The sequence below is a fragment of the Macaca mulatta genome, chromosome 7, assembly GCF_049350105.2.
Source record: "Macaca mulatta isolate MMU2019108-1 chromosome 7, T2T-MMU8v2.0, whole genome shotgun sequence".
Taxonomy (NCBI): Eukaryota; Metazoa; Chordata; class Mammalia; order Primates; family Cercopithecidae; genus Macaca; species Macaca mulatta.
Window position 1 is genome coordinate 167,452,854 of NC_133412.1, and position 21,670 is coordinate 167,474,523.

Here is a 21,670-nt window from a genome sequence, read left to right on the forward strand (position 1 = left end):
TTTTAAGTTCATTGTAGAGTAGGCACATTATATGGGATCTACTATATGGAAAAAAATCCACAAATATGGTAGTTCATTTTGCTGTTCAGGATATCCTGTTTGTAGTACTTTTGCTATGCAAGCTTTATGATTTTGTCTGAGGGGTTTTGGAAACTTAGTTGATTTCAAACCATTTCACAGGCTCTACAGAATTGCTTAAGGCAAATGGTTACTGCGAATATTTACAAGATTTTTCTGAACTATTTAAAACATTGTCTTGTAGATTGAGCATCTTAAAAACTAGTACAGTGACCATTAATGATGTTTTAATTGATTAAAATCCTTTAGAAACAAATTTCCTACAGCATTTTGTGTATATTTAAAATTTTTCATTAGCTTACACAACATATTTTTCCCTTTTGGCAAATTAGTCACTCTTATTTTCCAGAATCAGATTTTGAAAACTGATGTAATTTACCTCCTAGGATATTTGTCATCCTTGTTTCCTTAGCTCAGTGCCAGTTCCAGGTACTGGCAAGTTTCTTGTTCTCCTTTCTTGTTTACAGATCATGTTTCCAGTCCCATGTTATTCATTGAATGATCCTGTAAAAACAAACAAACAAACAAACAAAAACTCCCTCTCCAGGTCTTCAATTTTCTTAATTACTTTTTTTAGCCTACTAAAAGTGGCATCATGAGTTTCTGTTGTAACTTTAGTCAGAATATCAGCATATTTACCATGTAGACCATTCCATCTGATAATTGTATCATTTAGAAATGTAACTGCATCTTAGACTTAATGTTGATGTTATTTTCCCCCTCTTTGTGATAGCTATGGTACATGCTCTCATCATTTCTACCTATTTACTTCAGAGAAAACTTCTCTTTATATATGAATTCAACGGTGTGTGTTTTGGGTGTTTACTTAGAGAATAATCCAACTTTTAACCGATTTTCATATTTTATTGTGTTGTATTTGGAATACTTTATTCCTTAATAATTAACACATTTATTATGGTGAACAATAGTTGTCAACATTTGCCTATTCCCACAGTTCTTTTACTCAAAGTAGGTAGAAAATTGATGAAAGTGTGGATAAATGTGTTTAAATCTACAACAGTTAATGATTTGAAATAACCTCCTGTTTATTCCTACTGAATTTTCTTTAGTACAAACACTGGCTTAGAATTAGGAAATGGAGAGTCTTGCTCTATTTACTTGTAATAGAAGACACCGTATTCTAGATATCAGTGATAAGCCTTTTTTTTAAGGAAAGCTTATTTGTTTTCTATTTTGCTTTTATTGTTTGTTAGCAAACCAGGTTGTCTGAGTTGTCTTTATTTCTTAGACTCAACATAAGTTTCGCTCAGTTCTGGAATTTACAAAGCCCTTATAGAGACAGATGGCCCCTCTTATTCTTAGACAAGAGAATTTTAAAAGAGATTCAATATCTCCTTTAGTTTCTTGTGGCTCACCTACCTTGAAGGAGGTTTGCAAGGTGACTCAGAAGGGGAACACTGGTTTGGTTGTGTATGGGTTCTCCAGCTGAGTTCTTCTTTTGTATCCTTAACATCTTACCACCTCCTGGGGGAATGTGGGATTTCACCTTAGTCCAGCTTTGGGAGGGATGATGCCAAGAATGCTTGAAAGGGTCTTTCTTCCCTGGGATTCAGGGGAGGAGACAGGATCGTTTCATAGAGATGTTCCGAACTTTGCCTCGGTTTAGGCCTTCTCATCTTCTCTCATGTATTGAACCTGCTATTGTAAATGTAATTTATTCCTTTTTTTCATTTGTACTTTGCTGAGTCCTTTTTTCCCTCTGTCAGTGATTTTCAGGTTTATTTTTGAGCACTTTACCTTTTCCTCTGCATTGAATATTATATAAATGTATAATATGTAACATATTTTTTCTCTTGGCTTTTATGTGTCAGGTTTGTTTCTTTAGTTCTTTTATTTTGTATATTAAAACTATTTTGGAGTATTATGTTAAATTAGAATTCAAAGTCAGATATGTAAGCATCAGTAAGCAATGCTTTATATTAGTGGAGTTTCTGGTAGCACTTAGATTGAATCCATTATCTGAAAAAAGCATTATATATAATATAGAGTACTATCATCAATGAAAAACAAATTATACTGTTCATTATCTTACCCTGAAATATGGCAAGTCATTTATTAATGACATTTTCACAATTAAGTTTAGAATATTACAGTCTTCAAAGATTTGACACAGATGAATTTGTGGTTTTGCACACATATGATGCTGCTATACCCATCTGTGGCATTTAGCACTGAAGCAAAACAACTTTCCTAATAGTCCCAGCTTGTGTCTTAGTCAAAATCATATCTTTTTCCTGTTCTTTCTCTTCTTTGTGATTTTGCATATATTTTTGGAATGTACTTAAAACATGTGAATGATTTTGTTATGGAAGAATCTTAAGTATGTATACTGTGCTTTCATTAGGTAAATCTTTACTTGTATATTTCTGACTGCCTACCAGATAAAGTGTAGACCCTGAAGCCTGGCATTCAGAATACTCCATAGTTGACTCTATCTTAGCTGTGCAATGTGATGTCCCACCAGTCCCCCACTTTTAAAAATGGCTTTATTGAGATATAATTCATAGTCCCTGTTGTTCACTCATTTAAACTGAATAGTTAAGCAGGTTTTAGTATATTCACAGAATTGTGCAACCATCACCGCAATCAATTGTAGAACATTTTTGTCACCCGCAAAAGAAACTTTGTACTATTAGCAGTTACCCCTCAATACCAACCCTCTCAGCCTTTGGGAACCATTCTGCTTCCTGTATATATGGATTTGCCTATTCTGGACATTCCTAAACATGGGATCATACAGTATGTGGCCTTTTGTGACTGACTTCTTTCACTTAGCATAATGTTTTCAAGGTTCACACATGTTATAGCAGGCATTAGTAGTTTATTTCTTTTTGTTGCAGTGTAGTATTCTACTGTATGGATATAGCACTTTTGTTTAGCCATTCATCAGTTGATGGATATTGAGTTGTTTCCACTTAATTCTTCACTTTTTGATTCAGTCATGCTGGCCTTTTCATTGTTACTCAGTTTCATTGTGTTTATCCTTAACTTTTGCTTTTGCTCATCCTGGAGTACTCTTTCAGTATATCCCTATCCAACATATAGCATCTCTAGGATCCAGCTATAATCTTACATGTTTCATAAAGTCTTCCCTAACTGCTTAAACCACATGGATCCCAGGCTTCTTTGATCTCCCTTATCACTTAGTGGCGCTTTCTTCAATTGGCCATTAATCATTGATTTATATTCCTTAACTGTGTGTACATGTTTTCTTCAGTAGATTGTAAGGTCCTGGAGGACAAGCTTTTAGAGGACAAGGGCAAGCTTTCTTGTTGTTCTTTCTTGTTCTTTGCTGTGATACAAATACATACCTCTTAATGGAATAAAGAGTATTTAAGATGACCATACTGCAAGATGAATTAAGCAACTTCTGATATTTTTAATTTTAGGTATTATGGGTCATATCTTCTTCTATAACTTGTTATCTATGTGACAGTGGTCAAGTTAGTTATGGTTTTCGAGGCCTGCTTTTCATTTGTAAAGCGGAAATAATAATTCCCTTTTCCCAGTGTGGTTGAAGCACCTGGCACATGATAGGCATCCCATTACTGTTAATTCCCTTCTGTCTCCTTTTCCCTTTCCCTACTTCCTTGCTACTTAGGTGCTCAAGTTACATTTAAAACTTTAAAAGAGGATAATGGTATTAATTTTGCCTTCTAATAATTTAATAAACAAAGTATACCAACTGAAGTTTGTGATAGATGTCCATTAACTTCATTTGCTAATAGTATTTATCAGAAATTAGAATCTTCACAAATCATAATTAAGCATTTTTAACTGAGTAATAGTAAGGTCAGCCTGTTGATTTATATTTTCTTAACAAATGACCCTAAGTAATATTTGCTGTTATGCATTAAATGTGTTGATTGGTTAATGTACTGAGCCTAGCTTTTATGTTGCTTACTTTTAAAGTCATTTGTGACTTTAAAACTATTTTCACTTTGTGCTGTGAGTTTTAAATCATTTTGCACTTTGCTTTCCCGGGACAGTCAGATAAAGAGCTTTGCTTTTTTTTTTTTTTTTTTTTTTCCTTTTTTCTTTTTTAAAGACAGGGTCTCACTCTGTTTCCCAGGCTGGAGTGCAGTGGCTATTCACAGGCACAGTCATAGTGCTCTAACTCCTGGGCTAAAATGATCCTCCCACCTCAGCTTTCCGAATACCTGGGACTACAGAAGGCACATACTACCTCCACAGCCACTGCCCCCATCATAAAGTGCATCTGTAATTGGAACTTTTTTTTTAAAACTTTCTCTTATTATTTTTTAAAGAGTAAGTGCTCCCCCTAGTGATATGAAGGAGTGAGATTTCTGCAGTCAAATCAGTGGAAATAAACAAGTGTTGTACCATGTGAGAACTCTGGCGTACTTCCTGGGTTCAAGACTAGGATAGGGTAGCAATGAGATAGTGAGGAAGAATTCTAGTGTTTAAAGCTTTGCTACCCACCTAGCTTTTAGTTGTTTTATCTTTTAAAATACCTATCTTATTTGCTATCCCACAGTGGAAAGTTGTGTGGAAAACTCCTTTGAATGCCCTCATTTTTAAGACCTGTGTCCCACATTTACTTTCATTATTGTCTTGATTTCTGTTTTTGATGCTTGCTGCCTTTCAGTATTGTTTTAGTGAGGCATGGTGTGTGTGTGTGTGTGTGAGAGAGAGAGAGGGCGGGAGAGAGAGAGATCACGTTTGCATTTGTGCGTGCATGTGTGTATGTGTATATAGGTGGTCTTGAGTGACCAGTATTGCTTGCTCAGTTTTCTCTAGTGATATACAGGAGAGGACTTTTGCATTCTTCACAATTAAGATAGATAGTTGGTTGTTAATACAAACAATTGGCTAGAATCATAAAATCATAAATGATACATATTTTCAACAGTACATTCTAATGTAAACTATAAATATATTTTCATTTGCCAATCTTTTGATGTAGAGTCATGGTCTTTTCTTTGAGTATGGGTCTGCTGATTAAAGTTTGAAATTCTCCTTCTTTCATAAATCACCCCATAATGCATTTACAATATCAAGTTCAGTTTTCTTTATAGGTGAACAAGAATTTAAATTTGCTTATGAAGCAGTCTGAAAGCATGGTTCTAGGTTTTTATGATTTTCGACTTGTGTTTTGTTCTTCGATACTTTAATAGCGATTTTCTTTGACAACTTATGTTTATTGAATTTAGTTTTTCTAAAACTTTTAACTTTATTTTTATAGAAACAAGTATATGTATTCATATATTTAGGTAATATTTAATTAAATTATGTAATTATGTAATTGCAACAGCAAGTGAAATTTGAGATAAACTAGTTTGGGAACATACTTAACTGACTCTTAATTACAACTCAACTAGTGAGAGTGGAATTCTGTGGGCTTTCCAGAAAGTAGTCTATTTGCGACGAGCTTTCAGCTTGCAGTTGCAAGGCAGTAGAGAGAGTATTGCTTAATCAGGTCTTTTAACATCTTTTCACATCTCAAACACCTTTGTTTGAGAGAGGTACATACCATCTCCTTTCCAAGTGTGCTCTGTGATGATCTTGCTTCATTCTTGATATTCCTCTCCTGTCTCTCTGTTGAATTCGTTCCCATGGTCTGGTTTGTTCTTCGTTTGCCTTTATACATTAAAAAAAGTAATGAATTTGGAATATCAGTTAAAGAAGTACTTTTATAAGCTTATATTTTATTTTTTAACGTGAACTTTGAATATATGCAGAAATGTGCACAAATCGTAACACGGCTTGTTGATTTTTTACAAGTGAACACACCCATGTACCCAGTATCCAGATTAAAGCATAGAACATTATCGTGTTAGCTTAGTAGCTTCCTTTGTATTCCTGTCCCAGTGCCCCGTACTTCCTGCAAAGGGTAGCTACTCTCCTGACTTCTAACACTATACATTGATTTACTTGATTTTGAACTTTCTATAGTAGAAAGCACTCTATGTACCTTTTGTGTATAGCTTCTTTTGCTCAACATTTTAAAAAAGAGATTTATCCATATTGTTGCAAGGAGCAACAGATTGTTCATTCTCATTGCTGTATACTGTTCCATTATGTGAATATATCACAATTTATTCATTCCACTGCTGATGGACATTTGGCTTAGTTTTCAGTTTGGGGCTTTTATGAATGATGCTGTTATAATCATTCATGTACAAGTCTCCTGGTGAATACATGTGTGCATTTCTTTTAGGTATCATTATAGAAGTAGAATTGTTGGTCGTAGCATATGCCTATGTCCGGCTTAAAAGATATTGCTAAACAGTTTTCCAGTGTGCTTTGACTAGTTTGTACTTCTGCCAGCAGTGTTTGAATGGTCCCAGCCTATATTTTTTTTAGGAAACAAAAGTGACAAACTTCTTAGTACATAATTTCTAGCATATCAATAATGAGCTTCCTAGTTAATAGCCTTTAGATGTTTCGTTTCTCTGTGCATGACTTACACCATCTAACTTTTTTTCTTTCCCTACAAGAAGGGGAGTTCTATAAGGTTTTACTTGGCTAGACTGTTGGTTAGAAGACTCTCAGTTATTGGATTGTCTCTTAGGGGATAAGGCATGTGTGTGATTAGTTTTTCTTAGAAAAAGAGAAACAAAGTGGATATTGGAGTCTCCCTGTTCCTGGGAGTGCTATTCTCAGTCCCTGTGCTTTTAATGATTCTAAGAGGTCCTCATTAAAAAACAATTGCCCACGTTGTCATCTTCTGTGAAGATGATGTACAAATGACTTGCCTTTCTACATGGAAATTGCAGGCAACTTCATTTGTATTTTGTAGGACAGAGGGATCACTGTTTAATATATTAAGAGCAGTATATAATGGATTCCAGCTGTATACCTTCCATTATTGCTAAGGTCAAATTACTGAAGTCTTTGGCAAACCTTGAATTCCCTGTTTTGGAAAAGTACTAGGTCTCTGAATATAAAGGGTTTGGAGATTGTTTCCCATCTCTGTTTCCTTTTCTTTTGTTATGAGAACAACCATGGGAGGCATCTGTGTCTTTTTTCCTACTTACCGAAGATTCAGAAAGGTTTCTCTGTGACATCTGTAGAAAGCAGAACGCTCTCATGGGATCTGTAGGAAAAGCTTAAAAATAAAAGTGAAATATTTTCATTAATGTAAAAGTGACCCATATAATGTCATTGAAAAGACCTCTGAAAGCGTAACAACATAATGTGATGTGAGAGAATTGAGCAAAGTTTTCATCTTGTAAGCATAGTGTTTTATTTAAAAATGCCTATAAATTCTGTAATATAAAATAATTTCATAAGATAGAATAATAAAATATGTAAAAATTAATCTATAAAATAAATATAATATATAAAGCAATATAAAATAAATGAGTATATATATTTGAATAAAGAATGTGTTAAGTTATGTAACTACAATGTAATCATATTATATGTATATTATAAATGTATATGCACGCATGTGTATGTGTTTATTTTCATGAGCAATTAACTCATCCCAATGCTTCCTCTTGGGAAGTAGCTAAGTGAGACACAGGGACACAGGAAAGTTGAGTTCTATCATAAATTATAACTAATTAGTTCCCAGTAAAAAGTGGGAGTTGTATTGCTTGGTTCCCAGTCTTGTAATGTTGAATTGTGCAGTAGTTTCTTAGTATTGACATTAAGAATTAAAGGGTTCACCATACCAAGTGGTAAAATTCATAGCTTTTTTTTTTTTTTGAGACAGGGTCTTGCTGTGTCACCCAGGCTGGAGTGCAGTGGTACAATCATAGCTCACAATAACCTTGAACTTCTGGGCTCAAGTGTTCCTCCTGCCTCAGCCTCCTGAGTAGCTGAGGCTACAGCCATTAGCCACCATGCGTAGCTAATTAAATTTTTTTGTAGAGATGGGGTTCTTGCTGTATTGCCCAGTCTTGTCTCGAACTCCTGGCCTCAAGTGATTCACCTACCTCAGTCCCCAAGTTGCTGGGATTATGGGTATGAGTCACCAGGCCTGTCTTCCTTCTTAAAATTAAGATTACATGAAGGGAATTAAAGCATTGAATAAGGTCCAATGATCTTTTAAATCTGTACATCTTTCAGTTTGATTTTTTGGGTATTACAGTGTCTTTCATTGACTGTGTTGGCTATCAAATGTGGAAAGCATAGAGAAAGTGTTTAGGCTTAGTTCTTCATAAGCCAAAAGCCACTTTTGGCTTATCCTTAGATGATACTAGTATAATACTGGTATATGTAATCATGTTAGTAATAATTGCAAAATCGATTATACCCTTAGAATGTAATTTTCCCTCCAATCAGAGATGTTAATAATGGAAAAGATTTGTAATGCAACTAATAGTTGCTTTACAGCAAATCTTATGAATTTAGGTTAAAACATATCTGAGTACTTATGTGCTAGGCATCTCCTGGGGAATGAAGGTCATTATACTGGCAGATACTTGTATTCAAGGAGATAGTTTAAGGAAGCAAATGTGTTTTTCTTAAATTTCAGTAGAATAGAGGTATCAATTAACAGGTACTGGGAGTCAGTATGTTATATTGGAAATAGTTTAAGGCAGACCCAGATTTATTCTTGGAGGCTGAGGCTTGCTCATTTACTTACTGAGAGACCTTGGGTAAGTTGCTTATCTTCTGTGAGCCCAAGTCTCCTAATCTAAAATGGGAATAAATAGGCTGGGCACAGTGGCTCTCACACCTGTAATCCCAGCAATTTGAGAGGTCAAGGCAGGAGGATCCATTGAACCCAGGAATTCGAGACTAGCCTGGGCAATATAGCGAGACCTTGTCTCTACAAAAAAATTTTAAAAAGTATCCAGGAATGGTGGCTTGTTCCTGTTTTTTTTTTTTTTTTTTTTTTTTTTTGCACTCAGGAGTTTGAGGCTGCAGTAAGCCACGAGTGTGCCACTGACCTCCAGCCTGGGCAACAATGTGAGACCCTGTCTCAAAACAAACAAACAAAAAATAAAATGAGAATAATAATACCTTCATTGCAGGATTGTTGAGAAGATTAGAGGAAATGTATGTATAGGGCACAATGCTTGGTACAGAGTACTGTTCAGTAAAAGATAGTTGTTGCTGCCCTTTTAAACCATCTGTTTGGGATTGGGAACATATTTACTTTGGATATACAGGAAACATACCATTTAGAAACTTCTTGTGTTACAAAGTTTCCTCTCTAGATTAGTTTTCTAGATGGGGCACCAAATTCCCCCACCTCCATTTTTGGAAAATACCTTTATTGAAGTATAATTTAAATAAACTAAGTTTATAGTTTGATGAGTTTTGACAAATGGGTACACCTGTATAACTAGCACAAAATATAAAACATTTTCATCACCCCCACAAAAGCTACTGGTATGTCTTTGCAGTTAACTCCACACCCTAACCCTAAGCAACCATTAATCTGCTTTTGTCACTGTGGAATAATTTTGCCTGTTGTGGAATCTAGACATCGTTTTTTTATATCTCTTGGATAAATGCCTAAGAATGTTTGTTGGGTTATATGCTGACTATATATTTTTTCATTTTTTGAAGCTTTTTGAGGTATAATTCACATCTAATAAATCACACATATTTAAACTGTATAATTTAACGAACTTTGACATATGTATACACAATTCAGATACTGAACATATCCATCACTCCCAAAAGCTACTTGTGTCCTTAGATTATCTCTCGCTCCCTCCCGTGAGCCCCTTCCATTCCAGGCAACCACTGATCTGCTTTCCATTACTATAAATTAGTTTCCAATTTCTAGAATTTTATAGAAATGGATCATATAGTCTACTCTTTTGCCTGGCTTCTTTCAATCTAATTATTTTGTAGTTCATCCTTGATGTTGCTTATATTGTTAGTTTACTGCTTTTTATTATTGATAGTGATTCCATTTAATGGGTATAACACATCTTGTTTATCCATTCATCAGTTGATGGACATTTGGGTAATTTTCAGTTTGGGGCTTTTACAAACTTAGTGACTATACACATTCATTTATAAATCTTCATGTAGACATGTGCTTTCCTTCCTCTCTGGTAAACATCGAATTGTAGGACCATATAGTAAATGTATGTTTATCCTTTAAGAAACTGCTAAATTGTTTCTAAGGTGATGGTACCATTTTATATTTCCACCAGCAGTATGAGCGTTGGAGTTGCTCCTTATACTTGATAACACTTGATATGATCAGTCTTTTAAATTTTAAGTCATTCTAGTGGTGTGTAGTAGTATTTCATTGTGTTTATAATTTGTTCTATTGATTACGGAGAGAGAGTATTGAAGTCTCCAACTGTAATTTCAGGTTTGTCTATTCCTCCTTTCAAATATGTAATTTTTTACTAGTAGTTTATGTATTTTGAAACTGTGGTGAAATGCACATAAAATTAGGATTATTATGTTTTCTTGAATTGACCCCTTTATCATTAAGTAATGTTTATTCTTTGAAATATACTTTGTTAGGCTGGGCACAGTGGCTCACACCTGTAATTCCAGCACTTTGGGAGGCCGAGGCGGGTGGATTACAAGGCAAGAGTTTGAGACCAGCCTGGCCAAAATGGTGAAACCCTGTCTCTACTAAAAATACAAAAATTGGCCAGGCGCAGTGACTCACGCCTGTAATCCCAGCACTTTGGGAGGCCGAGGCCAGCGGATCATGAGGTCAGGAGATCGAGACCATCTTGGCTAACACGGTGAAACCCCATCTCTACTAAAAATACAAAAAAAAAAAAAAACCTAGCTGGGCGTGATGGCGGACGCCTGTAGTCCCAGCTACTCGGGAGGCTGAGGCAGGAGAATGGCGTGAGCCCGGGAGGCCGAGGTTGCAGTGAGCCGAGACTGCGCCACTGCACTCCAGCCTGGGCGACAGAGCAAGACTCTGTCTCGGAAAAAAAAGAAAAAGAAAAAGAAAAAAAGAGAGTATACGTTGTTTTGTAATCTACTTTATCTAATATTCACATGTTCATTCCAATCTTCTTTTGGTTAGTGTTTAAAAAGTATATCTTTTTCTGTCCTTTTAATTAATTTTTTATATTTCAGAATAATTTTAAATTTTCACAAACATTGCAGTTAGTTTAGAAAGTTCCTATATACCTTCCACCAGTGTCCCCTAATGCTAACATGTTATTAATACATAATCATGGTACATCTTTCAAACATTCAGAAATTAACATTGATACATCACTCTAAACTAAACCTCAGACTTTATTTGGATTTCACTAGTTTTTTCACTTTTGTTTTTTTTTTCTGTTTCACGATCAACTCCAGGAAACCGCATTGTATTTATGCCTCCTTAGTCTTCTCTTGGCTGTGACACTTTCTTAACTTTTTCTTATTTTTCATGATCTTGATAGTTTTAAAGAGTGCTGGTCAGGTATTTCATAGACTCTCCCTCAAATTGGATTTGTGTGATGTTATTTCTCATAATTAGATTGGGGTTATGTGCTTTTAGGAAGAGTACCACAGTGCTTTTCTTATCTCGTCATATCAGGGGATTCATGCTGTCACCATGGATTTATCCTCAGTTATGTTAATTTAGGCCATTCACTTAAGGAAATACCTGGCAGGTTTTTCCACTGTGGGAGTGGCGAGAGATGACTTCCAGCCTTTCGTCATCTTAGGGAGAAAGCATTCTGTCTCTTACCATTAAGTATAATGTGGTTGTACTTTTTAAATAGATAACCATTAGGTTAAGTTTCCTGTATTCCTAATTTGCTAAGTTTTACCATGAATGGGTATTGAATCTTGTAGAATGTTTTTTTCTGTATCTATTGATATGGTATATGGCTTTTCTTATTTTGTCTTTTAATACAGTGAAGTACATTGATTACTTTTTGAATGATGAACCAACCTCTCATTCTTGGAATAAATCCTACTTGTTCATTATGTAATTAGTCTTTTTATATGTTTCTGGACTCTTTTTTTTTTTTTTTTTTTGAGACGGAGTCTCGCTCCGTCGCCCAGGCTGGAGTGCAGTGGCGCGTTCTGGGCTCACTGCAAGCTCCGCCTCCCGGGTTTACGCCATTCTCCTGCCTCAGCCTCCCGAGTAGCTGGGACTACAGGCGCCCGCCACCTCGCCCGGCTAGTTTTTTGTATTATTTTTAGTAGAGACGGGGTTTCACTGTGTTAGCCAGGAAGGTCTCGATCTCCTGACCTCGTGATCCGGCCATCTCGGCCTCCCAAAGTGCTGGGATTACAGGCTTGAGCCACCGCGCCCGGCCGTTTCTGGACTCTTTGCTAATATTTTGTGGAGGATTTTGTCATCTATGTTAATAAGAGGATTAATCATCAGTTTTCTTATAATATCTTATTTTGATTGTATTTTATGAAGATGACCCTACAATCAAAATGCCTATTATTCTGTTACACTGCTTAGTTTCTTCATTATTACTACATAAATAGCATGTAGACCTAGTCTTTGGACAACATATTGAAATCTTGACAGGGATATATATATCTTGCCTAAAATATATATATGTGTGTATACACACACACACATATAGAGAAACATTTGTATCGTGATAGAGTACCTAAATTATTTGCTGTTGAATTACATTTGTTGTAATTAATAATTATATTTCCTTAGACAATTGTGTAGTTGAAATTTGCTAAGAGAGTAGATCTTAAGTATTCTCATCACAAAAAGTCATTATGTGAGGTGATGGACATGTTGATTGGCTTTACTGTAGTAATAATTTTATAATGTATACGTATGGTGAGATATCATAATCACTTTGTAGCCTGTGAATACATAGATTATTTTTTCTCAATTTACAATTAAAAAGGGTTAAAAAATCGCATCACATCATATATCTTAAATATGCAGCATTTTTGTCAGTTATGCCTCAATAAAACTGAAAAAATTATTTTAGAATAACTAGAGGACTGATAATTTGTATATTGTTGAATGATAAGAATATCTAAAACAGTTACCATAAGAGAAATCAGGGAGAAAATTGACTTTGTTTTTTTCTCTTAGAGAAGAAAATATACATATGTAAAATTTATTTAAATGAATAGTTATTTAGGAACCCATGAGAGAGATTATAGGATCAATAGTTTTTAAAAATCAGCTCTTGCTTTGTGGAGATGACATTTTGGCCCTGATAGTAACTAGCTGGTTGACCTAAGTTCCACAATCTCTGTAGATGTTGGTTTCTTCCTTGTCACAATGTGAAGGAGATGTGTTATATTTCCAAGACCCCCTTTTAGTTTGAACATTTCATTTTATTCTATCTTATCCTGTCTTTATTATTAGATAAAAGAAATAATTATTTCACATAGCTTTTACAGATTGATTTTGGATTGACTGATGAGTTTTTAAATATTATAGTTGATGTGTTTGTATTACATTTCTTCTGATTCAGTGCCCCACTTACAGTGATAATCAGTCAAATGAACAGACGGGAGCCACTGTGTATTATTTGGGACTCTCTTTCTGGGTCATATTATTCATTCTGGATTTCAGTCATCATTTCCATGGCATGATTTCCAAATGTGTGACTGTAGCCTTGGCCTTTCCTTCTCAATTTTGGATCATTTCTGTTTACTGGGCACCTCCACCAGGGTGTCTCCACCAGAATGTCTTGCTGGCTTTTCAAACTCAATGTGCTTGAAGCTGCATTCATCACTTCTTACCTAAATATGCCTCCTCTTGTTATTGAAGCCTGACCATCTTCCGGTATCATACTGGAGGGAAACCTGGGAGTAATTTTATACTCTTTCTTTTTCTGTCAGTACTCTTGACAGTCTTCGTTGTCTGACACATTCTGTGCTAGGCATAAAGCGTTATTAGATTGTGTTGGAGAATCCAGAACCAGTGCCTGGCACCCAGCAGTTCCTGAATGATTGAACATGTCACTTCACCTGTTTAGGTTAGGTAATTGGGTCTCTTCTCCTTCAATACTTATTTGTCACCCCTTCTTCCTGTAGGTGCCAGGGACTTGGCCTGCTTTTATCTTTTTTTTTTTTTTTTTTTGAGATAGGGTCTTACTATATTGCACAGGCTGGTCTTAAACTCCTGACCTCAAGCAATCCTCCTGCCTTAGCCTCTCTAGTAGCTGGGATTACAGGAACGTGCCACCACACCTGGTTTGTTTTTTTGTTTATTTATTTTTAATAGCTGTTGGTTACTATTCTGAGTTTGTCTTACTGGCTGGGTTGGCAGTATGTTATCTTAGCTAGCCCTTTTCCCCTGCTATGTCCTAACATATCTATATATTTTTAAAAAGTATTTTAGGCTGGGCATGGTGGCTCACGCCTGTAATCCCAGCACTCTGGGAGGCTCAGGTGGGCGGATCGTTGGGGTCAGGAATTCGAGACCAGCCTGGCCAATATGGTGAAACCCTGTCTTTACTAAAAAATTAGCCAGGTGTGGTGGCGTGTGCCTGTAGCCCCAGCTACTTAGGAGGCTGAGGCAGGAGAATTGCTTGAACCCGGGAGGCAGAGGTTGCAGTGAGCCAAGATTGTGCCATTGCACTTAAGCCTGGGCGATGCAGGGAGACTCTGTCTCAAAAAATAAAAATAAAAATAAAAGTATTTTAAAGGAATTTTTACTGCTATTTGTTAATGAGGAAATAGAAAGGCTGGTTAAAAAAGTTAACAGGAGGGAGCTTACAATGTTCCCAGAACTCTTCCAAGTTTATATAGTTATTCCTGAACTAACTTTTTCATACCTTTCAATATTCCTGCTATAGCTCATATATTTAGGACAGACTTTGGTAATATTCCCTTTTACTCTATGCAAAATACTGTAGAGCTGCGATTTCCAACTTTTTTTTTTTTTCTATGACCTTATCACGTAAGGAATACATTTTAAATTGTGACCCCACATATACACACGTTTGTGTGCATGTGTATTAATATATAGAACTGAAACTAAAATTTAACAGCAATTATTCTTCTATATATCATACAGTAAAACATATAAAAGTTAATATCAAATATAATGTTGTTTATATTGCACTATAATATGGAAAAAATCCAAGATAAACAATACAAAAAACCGACAATTTATTAATGCCACAGGTGTACTTGCACCTTAGTAAGTTCTTTTCAATCTAGAACAACTGGGAGTCATACACATCTTATTACACTGTTGTGAAATGTGCTGTGGGGTGTGAGGAGAAAGGAAAGGTTGAAATAATTCTGAACTGTATCCTTAGGAATCAGAGGGCTGTTTGTACCCTTGTTGGTATAAAGAGGGAGGGGAAAATAAGCTCATTTGTGTTTTTCAGGCAAATTTTGGGCCTTTATTTATTTCTCTTTTATTTTTAGTTGACATGTAATAATTGTATATATTTATGGGATGCAGAGCATATTTAATGCAGTGTGTAATGATCAAATCAGAGTAGTTAGCATTCATCACCTTGAACATTTATCATTCTTTTGTGTTGTAAACATTCAAAATTATCTCTTCTAGCTTTTTGAAAATACACACTAAGTTGTTAATCATATTCACCCTACAGTGGTACAGAACGGCGGAACTTATTCCTCCTGTCTTGCTGTATAAGTTGTCGAAGAGCCACTCCAAAGGCAATATTCTCTATATCATTGGTGATAAAGGTTTAATCCAAAGAGGAGTTTATCTCTTCGCAAGGAACATAAAACTTGTATATATTGTTTTGACATGGCAATGATAGTAAAAAACACATAGTGGACATTATTAGTAAAATAATTTATTGGTAACATAAATATTATTAAATAAATCATGAACATAACTCTCACAAAATTATCAACTTAGAAATCCTTTTAGGCTGGCATTTAAGCGAGTTCTTATGATGGGACTATGATCTGAGGTGGTATGATGGCTGTAGGTTATGGACTGAGAAATAGGTTGGAATACTGGCTCTAATCTTTACTAGTCACATGACTTTGGGTGAATCCCTTTTTTTTTTTTCTGAGCATCAGTAAGGATAGAAATATACTGCTCATATATTGTGACGATTAATGTGATTATGTATGTAAAGTGCCTTGTACAGCACATAGTAGGCCCTTAAATGTTAATTTTTCTTTTACTCTTTCTTTGGTCCTACTAAAAAATATTATTTGTTTCTGTATGGTCTTAAGCATGAAGACTATAATCAGGTTTGAATGGTTTTCTACATAAACCTTTTAAGGCAATGTTTTAAAGATTAAACATTATTAGGAATTTCATTTTACAGGATTAACATACGGAAATATTCTATATTTGAAAAATTACTGATGTTAGGGATTGGTATTCAGTGTCTTCTGCTTAGTTTTTTTTGAGTCTCTCTATCAGTCATCTTTGCCTTCAAAGAAGGTTTTGTCTTTCTTGGAAGGTTAATTCTCTAAGGTAATCATTTAATTTATTTTGTTCTATTCATTAAAACAAACTTTAATAATTTAATTTGAGTAAGGAAATAATTAACTATCAGCTATGTAAAGTTTAGTTTTTATTGTGAACTCAAAGCAAGGCCTTTATGGCATCTGCTTTATTGTTATAAATTCAAGCACAGTATCAGCAGCTTATGAGTTATACTTTGGATTTTAAGTGAGAGCTGCTAGGAGTAGGATAACTGGCTCTCTATAACTACAAACATTTGATATCCTACACATAGTTGAACAGTAGCAAAGCTGGAGTTCTCAGATACAGTACTGACTGATTATGTCACGTCATCATTTTTGGATAGCATCTGCTCATCTCCTCTCTCTTGTCCAAGTGGTTTAGGACTAAACAAATTATGAGGGTGTCCAGGCTAGGAAAAGAGGACTTTGTGCTATGTAGTCAAAATTTTTAGTGTGTGAATCTGTCTTCCTTATTAGATTTTAAGTTCTTAGAGGTAGGAGCAAGGTACAAGAATAGAGGAAGATAATATTGTTAGTACCTGGATTTATTCTAACGTGGCTTATTCTTTGTGGAGAAGGGCAAGGCTTTCATAAACTAGCACAGGTAGCCTCATTTTCAGAGATCAAAGATGTTTCTGAAAATGCTTTAGGCAATATCATAAACTAAATTTCTGTTTCTTTTCTTGATTGCAACAAATTGGTTGTCATTTTGTGTTTTTGTCTAGCATCATTGATCATTGAAGACAAGTTTTTTTTTTTTTTTAACCATATGTTTTTAAAAAGCATTAAGCAGCATAGTTACACAGTTTTCTCTAGCAGTGCTGCATAGCTTAGGAGCAGGAGTGGGATAGGAAAAGCTGATAGCTGTGTTTGGTATTGTCTGGATGCACAGTTTGGACAGGAGTCAGTGTAGCATAGTGGTTGGTATGAGTTTTGGAGTAGTACAGGCTGCATAACTTTTGGCAAGTACCTTAATTTTTCTAAACTCTAATTTCCTCATCTACAACATGGGATAATAATAGGATCTACCTACCTTGTAAAATTAGTATGAGAATTAAATAAGATGAATGCAAATAAGGTGCTTATTTATTAGCACAATGCCTGGCTTATATTAGATACTATTTTTATTTTGTTAAGATTAGAAGGAGGTTATTAAAGTAAGGTTATTGGTGAGAATCTAATTGCAATGCTAGGGAGATTCAGGCTGGCAAGGAAAAAATGAAACTAGGAAGAATATTAGGTACTGGAGAATAAGAAGGTTAATAGGTTAGAAATGTGATGAGGGCAAAACATAGGCTTAGCAATAGAAAAGTAGAAAAATAAGAGTTAATGGCCAATAAGTGAGATCACAGTTTGAGATTCTAGAGATGGAGCATTTCCAGATAATAAGATCCAGCCTTTGACAAAAGTTGTGGGTTGCTAATATGAAGTGGAGATGAATTCATTTTAACAAATATTTATGAAGCCCTTACTGCGTGCTGCTTTGCTAGGCATTGGGGAATGTCACATTTAGGTAAAACATCCTTGGATTACAGGAAAGCAGAAACCAGCTATTGGTCACTCACCTGAATGATGAAGTTTACCATGACAGTGGCAGAAGCTGGGACAACAAGAAAGACTATATAACTTTTATTGTAGCAAAGAATACTTCAGTGGATTGACTTGTTTTTTATTGGCGTAAGATATTACTATAAATGGCTCTTTAAAATAGGTGCATCTCCCAGTAGGGATAAAATAATTAGAAACATTAATTTAGAGTTTAAAAGATAGGTGTCCTAAATTCATTTATTTAACTAGTCTTGTTTTTTTCGGCTTTCCTTTTTAGCCACTAGTGTACAGATGAGATGATTAACCCAATTCTTTTTAGTTTTAGAGGAATGGTTTGTTGAGTGGGCTTGTGTTCATTTTGTTTCTGAGTAAGTATCCTAGAAAAGGAGCATGTCCCAAAGAATAGCACAATTGGGGCAAAAAGGAGCAGCTCAAGTTGTAACCATGATGATTGTTTCCTGTGCCGGGCTTTTCAATAGAAAGTTGTAGATTTTAAAGTCTGGGAAGCTGGGTAGCTTACTTTGAAACAAAAAGAATAATGTTGATCAAATATTTAAAAATTACATGTGTGATATAAAGTAGCAATAAAGTGGAATCCTCTATGCCAATTTTATTTTTGGGTTTCTTCTAGTCAGTGATGGTAGCATAGATCCACACATACTTGTTTTTTTTTTTTTTTTTCTTAAGAGATAGAGTCTGGCTGTGCTGCCCAGGCTGGACTTGAATGCCTGGGCCTGGGCTGGAGTGATCCTCCTCTCTTAGTTGCTTGACTAACTGGGACTACAGGTGCAGTACCCCGCACCGGGGAATACTTGGTTTACTTATACTGATTATGACTAAAGTCAGCAGAACAAAGCAACATGTTCACAGCCCCAAGAAATTCCCAGGCATGCAAGTTAAGAACTCCCATTTTAATGCAAGCTTCTACTCAATGACCCTTTTGTCTGATATGCTTTTTCACAAACTCCTTATACTTTTCTCTAATGTACATTTAAGTAGACTTACATGTTATTCCATCTCTGCTATTTTTTTGCCGTATTACTTTTAAAGTCATTACGAAGAGCCCTGTGGCCAGGACTAACAGAAGTTGTGAACGTATGCAGTCTACTGTCAGATGGACCTTCCGCTTCATTTGGGCAAACTGCTGCTGTGCACTTGGCTCATTTCACTCACATCTAAAAAATGTTAAGATTCTGCAGTCTCCTTTTCCTCTTTTTTTGTTTTTGACTGTTCTTCTACCATGGTGACTCTCAATGTGTGATCCCCAGTATATCACCTGGGAACTTGTTAGAAATCAAGTTCCCAGGCCTAAACAAGACCAACTGAACCAGAATCTCTGGTGGGGGACACAGGTTTAACAAGCCCTGTACAAGGTGATTCCGACACATGCTGAAGTTTGAGAACCACTGCTGTAGCATGTTGTAGTTGCCAACCTGTATACATTTTCTTGATGTCACTGACTTAATATATTTCTGATAAGCTCAACATATATGTTGAACTATGGCCAGTAATTAATGTTGGTGGTTTCATGTGACTCAACTAATATTTGCTTTGTCTAAACCAGAATTTCTTAGACATATTTTGTTGAGATATTGACATTCTTTGTTGTAGGCAGCTGTCTTGTGCATTGTAGGATGTTTAGTGGCACTCCGGCTTCTACCTACTAGATTACAGTAACATTTCCTAAGTGATGATTAAAAAAATGTCCCTAGACCACGAGTGGAGGGGAAGGGAAGGAGGAGATCACTCCTGGTTGAGAACCACTAGCTAATCTAGTTTCTTTTTCTTCAAACTCGTAATAGCCAATGTACTACCCATAATATATCAGTTTTTCTCCCTGGGTAGGAAAACGGCTAGATATAAATTAATTATAGAAATTAAAGATTATGGTGATTATAATTTTTTATAATTTTACAAAATTTATATTACTTTTTATATTTTTTCACGTCCTGCTTATAGTGAGCAATATCACCCTATAGACTAGTATTATTTGCTTTCCTTGTATCTTATTGCTGTGAAAGTCTAATGATAATTTGCTTTTCTTTTTGTTCCTAAGTAACTTGCTTATTTTGCTTGGATGCCCAAAGGATTTTTCTTTAAGATTCAACAGTAAATCTCAGTATTGGTTATATCAGGTTTGCGGTACGTGCTTTTGAATCTTTTTTTTTGTTTTTAATTACAGGAAAGGGCTTTTTAAAAAAATTTTGACTTAAAAAAATTCCTTCCCTTGCTTTGGTTTTGGTTTTCTTCTTCAGGAACTCCTATTAAAAGTTGTTAGATCTTCTTTGTCTACCTTATATATTACATATATTACTTTCTCTCAAGCTTATAAGCTTATATTACTTTGTTTCAAAGTGGTTTTTTTTTTTTTTTTTTTTTTGGAGACAGAGTTTCATTCTGTTGTCCAGGCTGGAGTGCAGTGGCACGATCTTGGCTCACTGCAACCTCTGCCTCCTGGGTTCAAGTGATTCCCCGCCTCAGCCTCCCACATCGCTGGGATTATAGGTGTCCACCACCACACCCAGCTAGTTTTTGTATTTTTAGTAGAGACAGGGTTTTACCATGTTGGGCAGGCTGGTCTTGAACTCCTGACCTCAGGTGATCTGCCTGCGTTGGCCTCCCAAACTGCTGGGATTACAGGCGTGAGCCACTGCGCCTGGCTTCAAATCTTTTTTATTTAAAAATTTTTCTTCTTTTCACCTTTTATTTCTCTTGAAGTATTACTGTGTTTATTCATCTTTTTCTTCTTTCTAGTTTAGTCTTTTTTGAAATATTTTATTCTAATTCTTTCCTGAGTTCTATCACTTCATTTCTGAGTTTTCATAATTATGATTCATGTGTTTTTTCATATCTTATACGTTAAAAATTTCTTTGCTTGTGGAGAAATAGTAGGTTGTAGTTACCTGTTTGAGTATGTCTTCCATTGTCTTTAGGAATATTAGTCTGCTCCTTATTCTTTCTTTAAAAAATAACTATTCGTGTAATTTAATGATCCTTATTTTTCATTTTTATGTGAAATTAGTTTTCATAAACCTTAAGAGGTGTGGTTCAGGATAGCTTTTCTAATTTCAGGACTCTAGAGCTCCCTTTTTTGTTGTTTTGTATAGTGTTCGAATTAGGATACCTTACTTTCTGAGGTTTCTCGGTTCTGTTTCTCTCCTGTACTGTTATGTAGACCTTTTCTGTTGTTCCTCTGCTGCTCAATTTGGGTTCTGTTTCCCAGAATTTTTCTTCAACTTGAGTCTTTGTTCTAGAAGTTTTGAAAGTTCATGGGGATAAGACTGCTTGGCCCTCTCAGATGTTACTATGGACTTGCTGAATTCATCAGCTGTTGGAGGATACAAAACCATTTACAGTTTTAGCTGCTGTTCTCACATGACATGGATTTTTGGTTTGTGTGGGAAATCTTATCATGTAGTTATGGTGTAGATGTCATGCATGGTTTATTTTATTTATTTTGTTTAATTTTATTATTTTTGTCCTAGTTTTTTATGCTCTGTTTTTTATGAGGGATTCAGGAAATTAAAAAAAAAATGTGTTCACTGTTGCCATCTTTATAGGGGTGATTTCATCTTTTTTTTTTGTATTTATATACTTTATTTCGTACTAGTTTATTGAAGTATTGATGTATAGTAAACTACATATATTTAAAATTGGAAATTTGATGACTTTTCACATATGTATATTCCCATGAAACCCTCACCATGATCAAGATAATAAACATATCCACCTCCAAAAATTTCCCCATGCCCCTTCATAATCCAGC

At 35.3% G+C, this 21,670-nt stretch overlaps 1 protein-coding gene across 3 annotated transcripts in view; it reads left to right on the forward strand.

The window, feature by feature from the left end:
- PPP4R4 (protein phosphatase 4 regulatory subunit 4) overlaps positions 1 to 21,670 on the forward strand; it is a 106,596-nt gene that overhangs the window by 2,141 nt on the left and 82,785 nt on the right. The gene's annotated exons all lie outside the window — the stretch shown is intronic.